The 12,669-nt window shown below is 47.8% G+C and overlaps 3 non-coding genes across 3 annotated transcripts; all 3 read left to right on the top strand.

Moving 5' to 3' along the window:
• Positions 1 to 9,146: 9,146 nt before the first annotated feature.
• LOC142729272 (U2 spliceosomal RNA) lies at positions 9,147 to 9,338 on the top strand. Its single transcript, XR_012878107.1, has one exon. It is a non-coding gene; the product is annotated as a U2 spliceosomal RNA (small nuclear RNA).
• Positions 9,339 to 10,620: 1,282 nt separating this feature from the next.
• On the top strand, positions 10,621 to 10,811 carry LOC142729233 (U2 spliceosomal RNA). The gene has a single exon (XR_012878078.1). It is a non-coding gene; the product is annotated as a U2 spliceosomal RNA (small nuclear RNA).
• A 1,282-nt stretch (positions 10,812 to 12,093) lies between these two features.
• On the top strand, positions 12,094 to 12,284 carry LOC142729203 (U2 spliceosomal RNA). The gene has a single exon (XR_012878067.1). It is a non-coding gene; the product is annotated as a U2 spliceosomal RNA (small nuclear RNA).
• Positions 12,285 to 12,669: the final 385 nt, after the last annotated feature.

Raw genomic sequence — 12,669 nt, 5'->3', positions numbered from 1 at the left:
CAGTCGAGTGATGTATTTATGCTGCAGGAATGTACTCTCCCCTCTTCCAGGTCATACCATCATCTGGCCAGGCAGTGGACCCATGGCCCGTCCTACTGGTCTGGTGGGGGCGACTGTAAGTCTGCAGGGGTTGCCATCCTGATTAGGGGAAGCGTATTTACTGTTGACTCTGTCCAGGAGCTCGCCTGCGGCCGCTTGTTGGTCGTAGACGGTTCCTGGGCAGGAGAGCCGATTAGGCTCATCAACGTGTACGCTCCCCCTATGAAGGCTGAGCGCCTGGAACTATTCCAGACCCTGCGGACCCAGCTCGCCACCACTAGGGCAGTGGTGATGGCCGGGGACTTCAACTGCCCCATCGAAGAGGATGGACGAAGTTCCGGCACTTCAATCAAACTGGATGTCAGTTCCAAACTGCTTATCGAGATGGTAACCGAAGCATCCTTGCAGGACGTTGTGGGCTCCATGGGGATTGGCTCTGTGAACTATTCATGGAGCCGACCCGATGGCTCACTTCGTTCTCGGATTGACTTTGTGTTCACCTCCCGGGCAGTCAAGCAGCATGGGCACTCCATGGTCCCCTGCTTCTTCTCTGACCACAGGGCCATTCTCTTCCAGGGTGCCATCGGCCACGGTTTTCCTCCCGGCCCTGGCTCCTGGAAGCTGAATTGTGCCCTGCTGGAAAGAGAGGAGGTACTGGCGGAACTTAGAGACGCCTATATTGTTTGGAGGAATGATAAAGTTTTCTTTGACAAAACCTGTGACTGGTGGGAATATGTTAAAGTTGAATTTCGTTGTTTCTTTCAGGCAAAAAGTCGTCAACAGGCGTGTGAGAGGAAGAGAGACTTCAGAGAGATGCAGCGTCAGCTGCGATCCCTGCAAGACCTCCTTCAATGCGGCTGGGACGTCAGGAAGGAGCTGGAGGAAGCCAAAAAGGGCCTGAAAAGGCACTTTGAGGAGGAATCCAAGCGAATTGTCTTTCGTTCCAAGGTGGAGAACCTGGAGAAGGGTGAGAAATGTAACTCGTTCTTTTTCAGGAAACTCCATGCCGGCCACACGCCCCTGAAGGAACTTCGAGATGAGACCGGAAACATGCATTCTGGGAAGAAGGAGGTGATGGGAGTCGTCACAGACTACTACCGAAGCCTCTACTCCCGGAAAACCACTGACCCCGAAGCCGCCGATAAATTCCTGTCAGGTATCACTAATCATCTTGATCCTGCAGGTACGGAGGCTATGGATGTACCCCTGACGGTGGAGGAACTGCTCTCTGCCGCTAAATCCTTCAGACCCGGCAGGACCCCGGGCAGTGATGGTCTCCCAGCAGAGCTCTATGTAGCGCTGGGGGACTTGATCAGTCCGGACCTGCTGGAGCTCTATGAGGAGATGGTGGTGGAGGGTAGAATGCCACCGTCCTTGAGAGAAGGCATGATCACGATCTTGTATAAGCGGAAGGGGGAGAGATGTGACCTGAAAAACTGGCGTCCCATCTCTCTCCTGAACGTGGACTACAAGATCCTCGCCAAAGTATTGGCCAACAGACTGAAGGTTGTCATCGGACAGATCATCGGATCGGACCAAACCTGCGGCATTCCTGGCCGTAGGGTGGCCGACAGTCTTGCCCTGGTGAGGGACACGGTGCATTACATGCAAAGCCGCCGTACACACGCGGCCCTGGTCAGTCTGGATCAGGAGAAGGCTTTTGACCGGGTCTCTCACGAATTCATGGGTAAGGCTCTGCGTAGGCTGCGGCTTGGCAGGTTGTTCTGTTTGTATGTTAACCTGATGTATTGCGACATTTACAGCTCGGTGCTGGTGAACGGCTGGAAGACTGACCCCTTTCCTGTATCGTCGGGGGTTAGACAAGGCTGTCCTCTTTCACCTCTCCTTTTTGTTTGTGTTATAGAGCTCTTCGCAGAGGCTATCCGGCAGAATGGAGAGATCAGAGGGATCACCGCACCAGGTCCAGGACACTTCGAGGTCAAATGCTCGCTGTACATGGACGACGTGACCGTCTTCTGCGCTGACCAGAGTTCGGTGACTGCACTCGTCCAGACCTGTGAGGAGTTCGGACGCGCTTCAGGGGCAAAAGTCAACTGCGGGAAGTCGGAAGCCATGCTCTTCGGAAAGTGGTACCTGCCTTCTCCTGCCTCCTTCCCGTTTACTATCAAGCCGGACTTCATCAAAATTCTGGGAGTCTGGTTCGGTAAGGAAGGTGCAGCCCTAAAGTCGTGGGAAGAACGCTTGGCCAAAGTCAACCAAAGGATCGGACTGTGGAGCCTCAGACAACTCACTATTGAGGGCAAAGCAATGGTCCTGCGTAACGAAGTCTTGCCTGTGCTACAATACACTGCACAGGCATGGCCCCCTCTTGCCACCGTCTCGAGGGCCATTACCAGGACTGTGTTTCGCTTCATCTGGGGCTCGAAAATGGACAGAGTAAAGCGGACTGTTATGTACAAGGAGCCCCGCAAAGGTGGGAAGGGTATACCCGACATTCCCACTCTGCTGCGGATCGCTTTTGTATGTGACTGTGTTCGTAGGACTCTGAGGACAGCAAACGGCTCTGCGGGCAAGGCCATGTCCCGCTACTTCCTCCTTCCCCTCTGGCGAGGTTTTGGCTGGGACAAGTGGGACAGCTCCTTCCCTTACAACTGGCACGCTCCCTGGTTCTACGGAGATGTCGTCCGGTTCGTGAGGGAGCATCAACTGGAGGGTCTTAAGCCCGACTTGTGGAAACCTAAGACGATCCACAAGCACATCAGAGCAAAGGACTCACTGGAGTCTGTTCCAGGGCTTCATGCCGACACGTTGGAGACTGTTTGGACTAACGTGTCATCTGGCAGGTTGACCAACGGGCACAAGGACATTTCATGGATGGCCATCCAGGGAGGACTGCCTCTTAGGTCATTCATGCATGCCCGCAACCTGTGCAAGACCCGGTACTGCCCCAGGTGCCCCTTCACGGAGGAAACATCTTTGCACATTTTCTGGCAGTGCCCCTTTGCACAGGGTCTGTTGAAAGCCTTGGAACATGAACTGAAGGACTCAGTACCCAGGAACAGACTGTCGTACCGCTCGGTACTTTATGGACTATTTCCTGGGAATACCACGGATGGAGCAATCCAGGAAGCCTGGCGCCTTATGAACTGCTTTAAGGACGCTATATGGTTTGCCAGGAACCGTCTGATTTTGCGGAGAGAGAGTGTGTCCGTCCAGGACTGCCGCAGGCTGATCCACAGCCTGCTCAGAGACTATTCCACCTGGGACAGCCCGGACGTCGATGAGGAAGAGGACTGATACTCCCCTTCCCCCCACTCTCCCTTCTTGTGTGTTGTCTTTCAATAAAGCTTCGGGCCTGTGATTTCCCCCTTCCCTATCCCCTCCTACCCACTCCCCTATCCCATCACTTGTCTGTAATGCTTTGTTGTTTGGCTTTAGTGAATGCAAGAATGTTAGTGTAGCATGTGGTGTAATGTATAGCATAGGCTAGCCTGTACTGTGTATTATACTGTCATGTTATGTTTGACGACTGTTATTATTTATTATTTGCTGCTTCATGGCTTGCGCTGCGTCGCAGTAATGTTTGTATGATGACGATTGATTGTCAATAAAGCATTTTTCAATCAAAAATTTCTGCATCTGGTTTTGTTGGGAGGTGTCCGGGGTACCCTGCTCCTTGGCCTTGGGGGATCGTCTCTTTTCACAGAGAGACTTCACCCCCTTGCTGCTATTTGGGGAGTGGGCTTAGCCCCCGGACAACGAGTTGCGATCGCGCCTTACCCAAGAGGTCAACCGGCCTTGAGGCGTTTTTCTAAGAGCGTTCCGAGGGCGTTTATCGGGCTTCGTAGGTGTCTGGGGTACCCTAATCCTTGGCCTTGGGGGAGGGTTCCACTTAATTGTGGAATCTGAGCCCTTGCTGCTATAAGGGACAGGCTTAGCCCCCAGGCACTGAAAATGCCATATACATTTGGATTTGCATCCGGGGACACCCGGTTGCGCCAGTCCGTCCGCATCGAGGTGGAAGAAGGCCATCGCCAGCGGAAGAACCTTCGCTTCATTGTGGAGGTGATTCTGCTGGACTTCCTGGGGCTCAAGCGGGCGGACATCCTGTGTCTCAACGACCAGGAAAGCCGCGGTCGGTACACCGTATCCTTTACGGCCGCGGCATGTTGCGACAACATGCACAAAAGATTGTCTGATGCGGACCAGAGTGAGGAGCGGCTAAATGGACTGAACTTTTTATTCCTCTACGGGGAGGAAGAAGTCCCGCTCGTGATGTGCATGTTCAGTCCATTTGTCTCAGAGTGTGACATTGAAACCTTCCTCAGTCGTTACTGCAGGGAGGTCCGCTTCTCACATAAAATCTTGAACACCCAGAGCTTCTGGAATGGCAAAAGAAAATATTGGGTGAAGTTCCGCCAGGATCCCAATGGCATTGGAGGCTTACATCACCCACCCCAGAACTTTGCCATTGGGAAGAATCGAGGATTCCTATTTTACCCCCAGATGCCAATAGCCTGCCGGAACTGCTTGAGATATGGCCACACCAGAGAACATTGTGACCGGCCCCACGTGGTGCAGTGTAACAGGTGTGGCCAGGTTGGACACGTAGCGGCAAAATGCAGTTCCGAGGTGTTGTGCAATCTGTGCGGCATGACTGGGCATGCTTTTAAAGATTGCCCCCGCAGAGCGAAATCTGGGCCACCCAGACCAGGGCCAGAGCGGCAGTTTGCAACATGTGCAGACGCCGCTGGTAATGCCCCAAAACGAGCATTGACGACTGAGGGGTCCAGGCCAAAGTCCTTCACAGCTCCATCGGGGGGCCCACCGATGTCAGCCTCGAGGGACGGCCATAGGGATTCCACCGGGTCCAGGCAGAGCAGGAGGAATTCTGACTCTGCTGGACATAAGTTGACCGGCACCTCTGCAAACAGGTCCTCTGCTCCGCCTGCAGTGGACCCTGTTGAGGCAGTGGTTAGCGACAGGCGTCGTGGCTCCGTAGGTTCTGCAGTAGGACCTGACGCCTGTCCCAAGAGTGTGGGCATGGAGCGGAGACACTCTGTGTCAGACGAGGGCTCCATTAAGAAAACCCTAAAATATGCTGGATTGGAGCCTCGTTTTGACCATTTCCGGTCAACGGGGGGGTCGGAGCAAAGTTCCTCCACTGCGGTTGTGGAGGGGCTTGCGATGAAGGCTCCCCGTAAGCAGGCAAAGGTTGCCAAGAGCGATGGGACCTCACAGGCCCCTGTGCAGCTGCCCAGGAAGGACATCAGCGATATCTTCAGCCAGGGGCCAGAGATGGGTGAGAGCGACTTCGAGGAGATGGATAGGAGCCATTCTGCAAAGAGACAGCGAGAGGAAGAGGAGTCCGGAGTTCGGAGGAAAGCTGCCTATCGGAGTTCGGATGAGAGCAGTGTGGGGGTTGGAGCCGCCCACGTATCTGGCTCTGACCCTACCAACATCCAAGATTTATTGACCCCTCAAAAAGGGGGTCCAGACTCGCAGCTGATCTCCGAGTACGACTCTTCTGGTTCGGACCCTGACCTCAACTAAGACTATGTTGGTTCCTATCAAAGTCGCCTCACTAAATGTGAGGTCCCTAAAGAGCCCTGTCCGCAGGACTGCTTTATTTTCATTTTTAGAGACTGTGGACTTTGACCTTTGCCTGCTTCAAGAATGTGGAATCCCTAATGACTTGGAATATCAAGATTTAAAGATGGACTGGAAACTAGGCCCCTCAGTCTGGTCTGGTGGAAATGACTGTCGCTCTGCGGGGGTTGGATTGCTCTGCCGAGGTCGTTTTATCTCCATCCAAACAGTGACTGAAATCATGCCCGGCAGAGCTATTTTAATACATTTGCTTTTTAATGGAACTTTAATTCGTGTTTTAAACGTTTATGCCCCTCCTACCAAACAGGAGAGGGCAGAACTATTAGAGATTTTACCATTGTTTTGTGTTGGGTCTACCCCCCTGCTGGTGGGTGGTGATTTTAACTGTGTGCGAGATGGAGAACACCGCCAGGGTGGGGATTTTAATCGAAAAATTGACCGTACTTCTTACCTGCTCAAGAATTTTATTGGTGATTTTAAATTGAAAGATTGCTGGAGGGAACTCTTGCCTGCGGACCCAGGCCCCACCTGGTCCAATGGAAGAGTGAGCTCCAGAATTGATTTTATTTTCACTTCTAATAGTTTTATTCCCAAAAAATGTTTGCTTTTAACAAATATTTTATCTGATCACAAGCTCCTTTCAGTGCACCTGGAGCTAGAGGGAGAGCAAAAAGCTTGTAGGGGTCCCTGGAGACTAAACACCACACTCCTGGAGGACCCCATCATTAAAGAGGAGTTTGTGCGGACCTACCAGTGTTGGCAGTCCCATAGAGCGCCCAGTCAGCCTATGCTACACTGGTGGGAGGGCATTAAACCCAAAATCAGAGCTTTTTTTATTCGAGCAGGTAAGAAGAAAGCAAAAGAGAAAAAACAATGGTTTTATGTTCTTAATAAACGTTTACATGTACTTTTTAAATTGAAGGAGATTGGTATGGATGTTGATGATGATATCTTAAATCTTAAAGCTGAAATAAAATATGCCATAGAAGAGAAAGGGAAACAAATAATTTTTAATTCACATGTAAAGCACCTCGAGGATGGCGAGAAGTGTTCCCGGTTCTTCTTCAAAAAGGTAATGGATAAACGAGATGTCATTTTAAACCTTGAAGGAGAAACCACTATGGTCGGCATTTTAAATTCTGCTTTTAATTTCTACCAATCTCTTTTTAACAAGAAAAATATTGATCCTTCCTTTTTAGAACATGTTCTTAATTCCCTTGATGCCAAGCTAGATATTTTAGACCAGGAAGTTTTATCCCGTAATATTACCTTGGAGGAACTTTTATTTGCTTTTAAAAGTTTTTCTAATGGGAAAGCTCCTGGGGAAGATGGTCTGCCCATCGAATTTTATCATGCTTTTTGGGAAATTTTAAAGAATGACATGTTTTTATTGTATAAGGAAGTTTTTATTACTGAAGAGCTGCCCCCTTCCTGGAGGAGGGGGATTGTGTCCTTAATTTTTAAAAAAGGTGAGAGGGACCAGTTAAAAAACTGGCGCCCTATTACTCTTTTAAACGTTGATTGTAAAATTTTAGCTAAACTAATAACAATCCGTTTTAAACCTTTTATTCATAAATTAATCCATCCAAACCAGGTATGTGGGGTACCTGGGAGGTCAATTACTGAGTCCCTGAATATTTTACGTGACATCATTTGGTATTTTAAAGAAAGGGGTCAAAGCCTTGCTATTTTATCCTTAGATTTCGAGAAGGCTTTTGACCGGGTCTCCCATGAATATCTTTTTATGGTTCTTAAAAAGATGGCTGTTCCTGAAATTATTTTAACACGTATTAAGCTTTTATATCGATCCTGTTTTAGCCAAATTTCTATCAACGGATTTTTAACTAAAGGTGTTCCTCTTTTATCAGGGGTGAAACAGGGGTGCCCGTTGTCTCCGCTCCTTTTTATTTGTGCCATAGAACCTCTGTTCACCCTAATAAGAGATGATAAAGTCATCAGAGGCGTGCCCATACCTGGAGGAAGGGGGAACCAGGTAAAAATCCTAGGCTATATGGATGACGCCACCGTCCTATGCCCAGACGCCGCTTCTATGAGACGGGCATTGAGGAACACCGGCTTTTTTTGTGAAGCCTCTGGTTTTAAATTAAACGTTGATAAGTGTGACTGTTTTTATACTGGTGTATGGGATTCCTCTGTGACACCAGGAGTTAACATGCAGCAGGATCAGATAAAAATTTTAGGAATTGTTTTTAATCAAGAAAACGATGGGAGACCCAATTGGGATTCAGTAATTGCCAAAATGGAAAAAAAGGTTTTAATGTGGAATTTGAGAAATCTCACCATGGAGGGAAAAGTTTTAATAATTAAATCTGTTTTATTACCCATAATGCTTTATGTAGCTATGGTTTTCCCTCCAACAATTTTATATATTAAAAAAGTGACCAGGATCTGTTTTATGTTTTTATGGGGTTCCAAAATGGAAAAACTAAAACGTGATTTTATGTACAGATGTAAGGACAATGGCGGGAGAGATGTTCCTAACCTTTTTAACTTCTTTTACATTAAATACTTTTGCTTCTGTTTTAAAATGTATAATTCTGATGGTATTTTTAGCTACTTTTTAAAGTACGCTACGGGCATGATTTTTAAACGATGGTTTCGTGTCCCTTTGAATTCTCCTGTGCTTCTGTGTCCCCCAAAACAATATGCGGTGCTCGAAAAAACTGTCAGGCTCCTAGGTCTCCAAGAATTGGAGCCTGACATATTGGGGGACCAGAAAAAAGTGTCACTCTCCTGTAGGCGGCAGGAGGATACACTGGCAGTTTCAAATTTCTCACAGGCAAGGTCCAAGGTGGTGTGGCGGAACGTTTTCGGGAAATTTATGGCAAATGTGCACAAGGACCTTGCCTGGGCAATCGTTCACCAGTGCCTCCCTACTCGTGAATTCCAGCATAGGCGAGGACTGGTGGCGAGAGCCAAGTGCCCGAGAGACAGGTGTGGTGACGACGAGACGATAATGCACCTGTTTTGGAACTGCCCATATGCACAGGAGGTTTGGAGGAAGGTAGGCCCATTGCTGAAATGGGCCTGCGGTCTTAAAGATCTTAAATTTGAATACGTGTTTTATGGTCTTTTTAACTGCCCAAGTTTTAAACAGCAAATGGTCTGTTGGATCATTTTAAACTGTTTTAAGAATGCCATTTGGAAGGTTAGGAACATTCTGCTTTTTAAACATGATTTTATTGACGTTAAAAATTGTGTGAAATATGCCCTAAGTGAAATGTATATTTATTATCTTAGGGACAAAAAGCAGCTAGGGGTAAAAGAAGCAACATCCATGTGGTGTTTGCAAATGTGGAATACCATAACATTGTAAATAAAAATGGTTTTATTCTTTTATGTCTTTTATGCCCTGTATAAATTTTATCCTGCTATTGTTCTGTACTTTTATTATAACATCTGTATTAATGGTCTTATTATTATTACTTTTGTATTCATTTAAATGTATGAATATTCATGTATTATGCTGTTGATTTTATCTTGTGGTTTCAATTTTAAAAAAAAGTCTGTAAAATATATTATTTTTGCCAATAAAAAACTTTGTTGAAACCTTATCTGTTCTTATCAGTTTAATATCTGATACGTCCCCTATCTGGGGACCATATATTAAATGGATTTTTAGAACAGGGAGATGGAAATAGAGCTTGCTCTGTCCACTCCACGCATTGACCTGGTATTGCAGTATTTCCAGGACCGGTGCACCCTTCCCTTATGTGTTGACTAAAATCAGATTCCAAAAGTGTTTTTTCTCTTTGCCATTGTTTCTGTCTTTCTGAAGGGATCTCCCCTTTTAATCCCATTATTTCAACACCTGTTGGACAATGCATTTGTACAGTCATGTGTGATAATGAGCTCATTTATTAAATGCAATTAATGAATACATTGCCACCTCTTGTTGTGTGTGTGTGTGTGTGTGTCTTCTGTGTTTCTGTGTTTCCGGCATTTCACATTGGAACAGCTCATTCACCTTCCTTGTCTTCTCTCCGCCCTCCCTCCCTCCCTCCTAGGTAAGTTAAAGAGCTGCACCTGAGCCAGCCACTGATTGATGCAGCACCACAGTCAAATAGTGGAGTGGAGTGGAGTAGGGGAACAGCAAACAGCCATTAAAGCAGCCAGCCGCCTACCCGCCACAATGGACCTACCTGTGTACACTAGGTGGATGTGATGGAATGTACTGTCGTCCCTACATTTCAAGAAGAAGTAAGAATTGCAGTTGCAACAAACCCTTGCTTGCCTACAAAGAGAGCAGCAATTTGGATTTGTTACTATGTTACCTGGAAGAATAACAAACTGTGCAAGGATGGAGGTTGTAGGAGCAAAGAGAAGTTGTCTGTAAAGTTGGTGGATGCCTATTTTCCATTTTGCAGTCCCTTGTCTCCCTCTTGTGGCCTCCTGGAGGCAAATAAATGTGCAAAAAAAAGACAGCCTGGCGGCCGGCTGTTGCAGTGTTGCCCTCTCAGGCAACACTGAGTGACTGACTGAGCCTCACAGTCTTATATAAAGTTCAGACGGAACTTTGCACGTGTCATAGTGGAGCCCTCAGGATTCCAGAGCCAGCTTTCTGACATCATAATGGGGCCTGCCTCAGAGATAAAAGCCTGGGCCCAGGCAGTGTTGTTCAGTGCTGCTCAGCAGGCAGCACAGGACTGGATTAAAGCTGATACAAGGTGTGAAGGAACAAGGGGTGGCTGTGGGCATGCACTTGCTGCCGCTGCCAGTGTTTATCTGCATGGCAGGAGGGCATTTGGGCGTTGCCAGGAAGGCGTTTTTATGTAGATTCCTCCTCTTTCAGCACTGCATTGTGGTGCAAGCAAAAGAAGCAAATCCTGTCTGGCTTCCTCTCCGGCCTTTATTCACCTCCCGCTTAGTAGCTGTAAATGTGTGTGAGCCTGCAGGGCCCCATGGAATTGCCTAGGAGTAGGCTGAATCGCTGCAAGGGGTGAACAGCAGTATGGGACAGGCTCGGGCAAGGCAAGGGCCGCTCGGGTTATCGCTTCTCGGCCTTTTGGCTAAGATCAAGTGTAGTATCTGTTCTTATCAGTTTAATATCTGATACGTCCCCTATCTGGGGACCATATATTAAATGGATTTTTAGAACAGGGAGATGGAAATAGAGCTTGCTCTGTCCACTCCACGCATTGACCTGGTATTGCAGTATTTCCAGGACCGGTGCACCCTTCCCTTATGTGTTGACTAAAATCAGATTCCAAAAGTGTTTTTTCTCTTTGCCATTGTTTCTGTCTTTCTGAAGGGATCTCCCCTTTTAATCCCATTATTTCAACACCTGTTGGACAATGCATTTGTACAGTCATGTGTGATAATGAGCTCATTTATTAAATGCAATTAATGAATACATTGCCACCTCTTGTTGTGTGTGTGTGTGTGTGTGTCTTCTGTGTTTCTGTGTTTCCGGCATTTCACATTGGAACAGCTCATTCACCTTCCTTGTCTTCTCTCCGCCCTCCCTCCCTCCCTCCTAGGTAAGTTAAAGAGCTGCACCTGAGCCAGCCACTGATTGATGCAGCACCACAGTCAAATAGTGGAGTGGAGTGGAGTAGGGGAACAGCAAACAGCCATTAAAGCAGCCAGCCGCCTACCCGCCACAATGGACCTACCTGTGTACACTAGGTGGATGTGATGGAATGTACTGTCGTCCCTACATTTCAAGAAGAAGTAAGAATTGCAGTTGCAACAAACCCTTGCTTGCCTACAAAGAGAGCAGCAATTTGGATTTGTTACTATGTTACCTGGAAGAATAACAAACTGTGCAAGGATGGAGGTTGTAGGAGCAAAGAGAAGTTGTCTGTAAAGTTGGTGGATGCCTATTTTCCATTTTGCAGTCCCTTGTCTCCCTCTTGTGGCCTCCTGGAGGCAAATAAATGTGCAAAAAAAAGACAGCCTGGCGGCCGGCTGTTGCAGTGTTGCCCTCTCAGGCAACACTGAGTGACTGACTGAGCCTCACAGTCTTATATAAAGTTCAGACGGAACTTTGCACGTGTCATAGTGGAGCCCTCAGGATTCCAGAGCCAGCTTTCTGACATCATAATGGGGCCTGCCTCAGAGATAAAAGCCTGGGCCCAGGCAGTGTTGTTCAGTGCTGCTCAGCAGGCAGCACAGGACTGGATTAAAGCTGATACAAGGTGTGAAGGAACAAGGGGTGGCTGTGGGCATGCACTTGCTGCCGCTGCCAGTGTTTATCTGCATGGCAGGAGGGCATTTGGGCGTTGCCAGGAAGGCGTTTTTATGTAGATTCCTCCTCTTTCAGCACTGCATTGTGGTGCAAGCAAAAGAAGCAAATCCTGTCTGGCTTCCTCTCCGGCCTTTATTCACCTCCCGCTTAGTAGCTGTAAATGTGTGTGAGCCTGCAGGGCCCCATGGAATTGCCTAGGAGTAGGCTGAATCGCTGCAAGGGGTGAACAGCAGTATGGGACAGGCTCGGGCAAGGCAAGGGCCGCTCGGGTTATCGCTTCTCGGCCTTTTGGCTAAGATCAAGTGTAGTATCTGTTCTTATCAGTTTAATATCTGATACGTCCCCTATCTGGGGACCATATATTAAATGGATTTTTAGAACAGGGAGATGGAAATAGAGCTTGCTCTGTCCACTCCACGCATTGACCTGGTATTGCAGTATTTCCAGGACCGGTGCACCCTTCCCTTATGTGTTGACTAAAATCAGATTCCAAAAGTGTTTTTTCTCTTTGCCATTGTTTCTGTCTTTCTGAAGGGATCTCCCCTTTTAATCCCATTATTTCAACACCTGTTGGACAATGCATTTGTACAGTCATGTGTGATAATGAGCTCATTTATTAAATGCAATTAATGAATACATTGCCACCTCTTGTTGTGTGTGTGTGTGTGTGTGTCTTCTGTGTTTCTGTGTTTCCGGCATTTCACATTGGAACAGCTCATTCACCTTCCTTGTCTTCTCTCCGCCCTCCCTCCCTCCCTCCCTCCTAGGTAAGTTAAAGAGCTGCACCTGAGCCAGCCACTGATTGATGCAGCACCACAGTCAAATAGTGGAGTGGAGTGGAGTAGGGG

This window comes from Rhinoderma darwinii, unplaced genomic scaffold (genome assembly GCF_050947455.1).
Source record: "Rhinoderma darwinii isolate aRhiDar2 unplaced genomic scaffold, aRhiDar2.hap1 Scaffold_716, whole genome shotgun sequence".
Lineage (NCBI taxonomy): Eukaryota > Metazoa > Chordata > Amphibia > Anura > Rhinodermatidae > Rhinoderma > Rhinoderma darwinii.
This window is presented reverse-complemented; position numbering and strand designations above follow the sequence as displayed.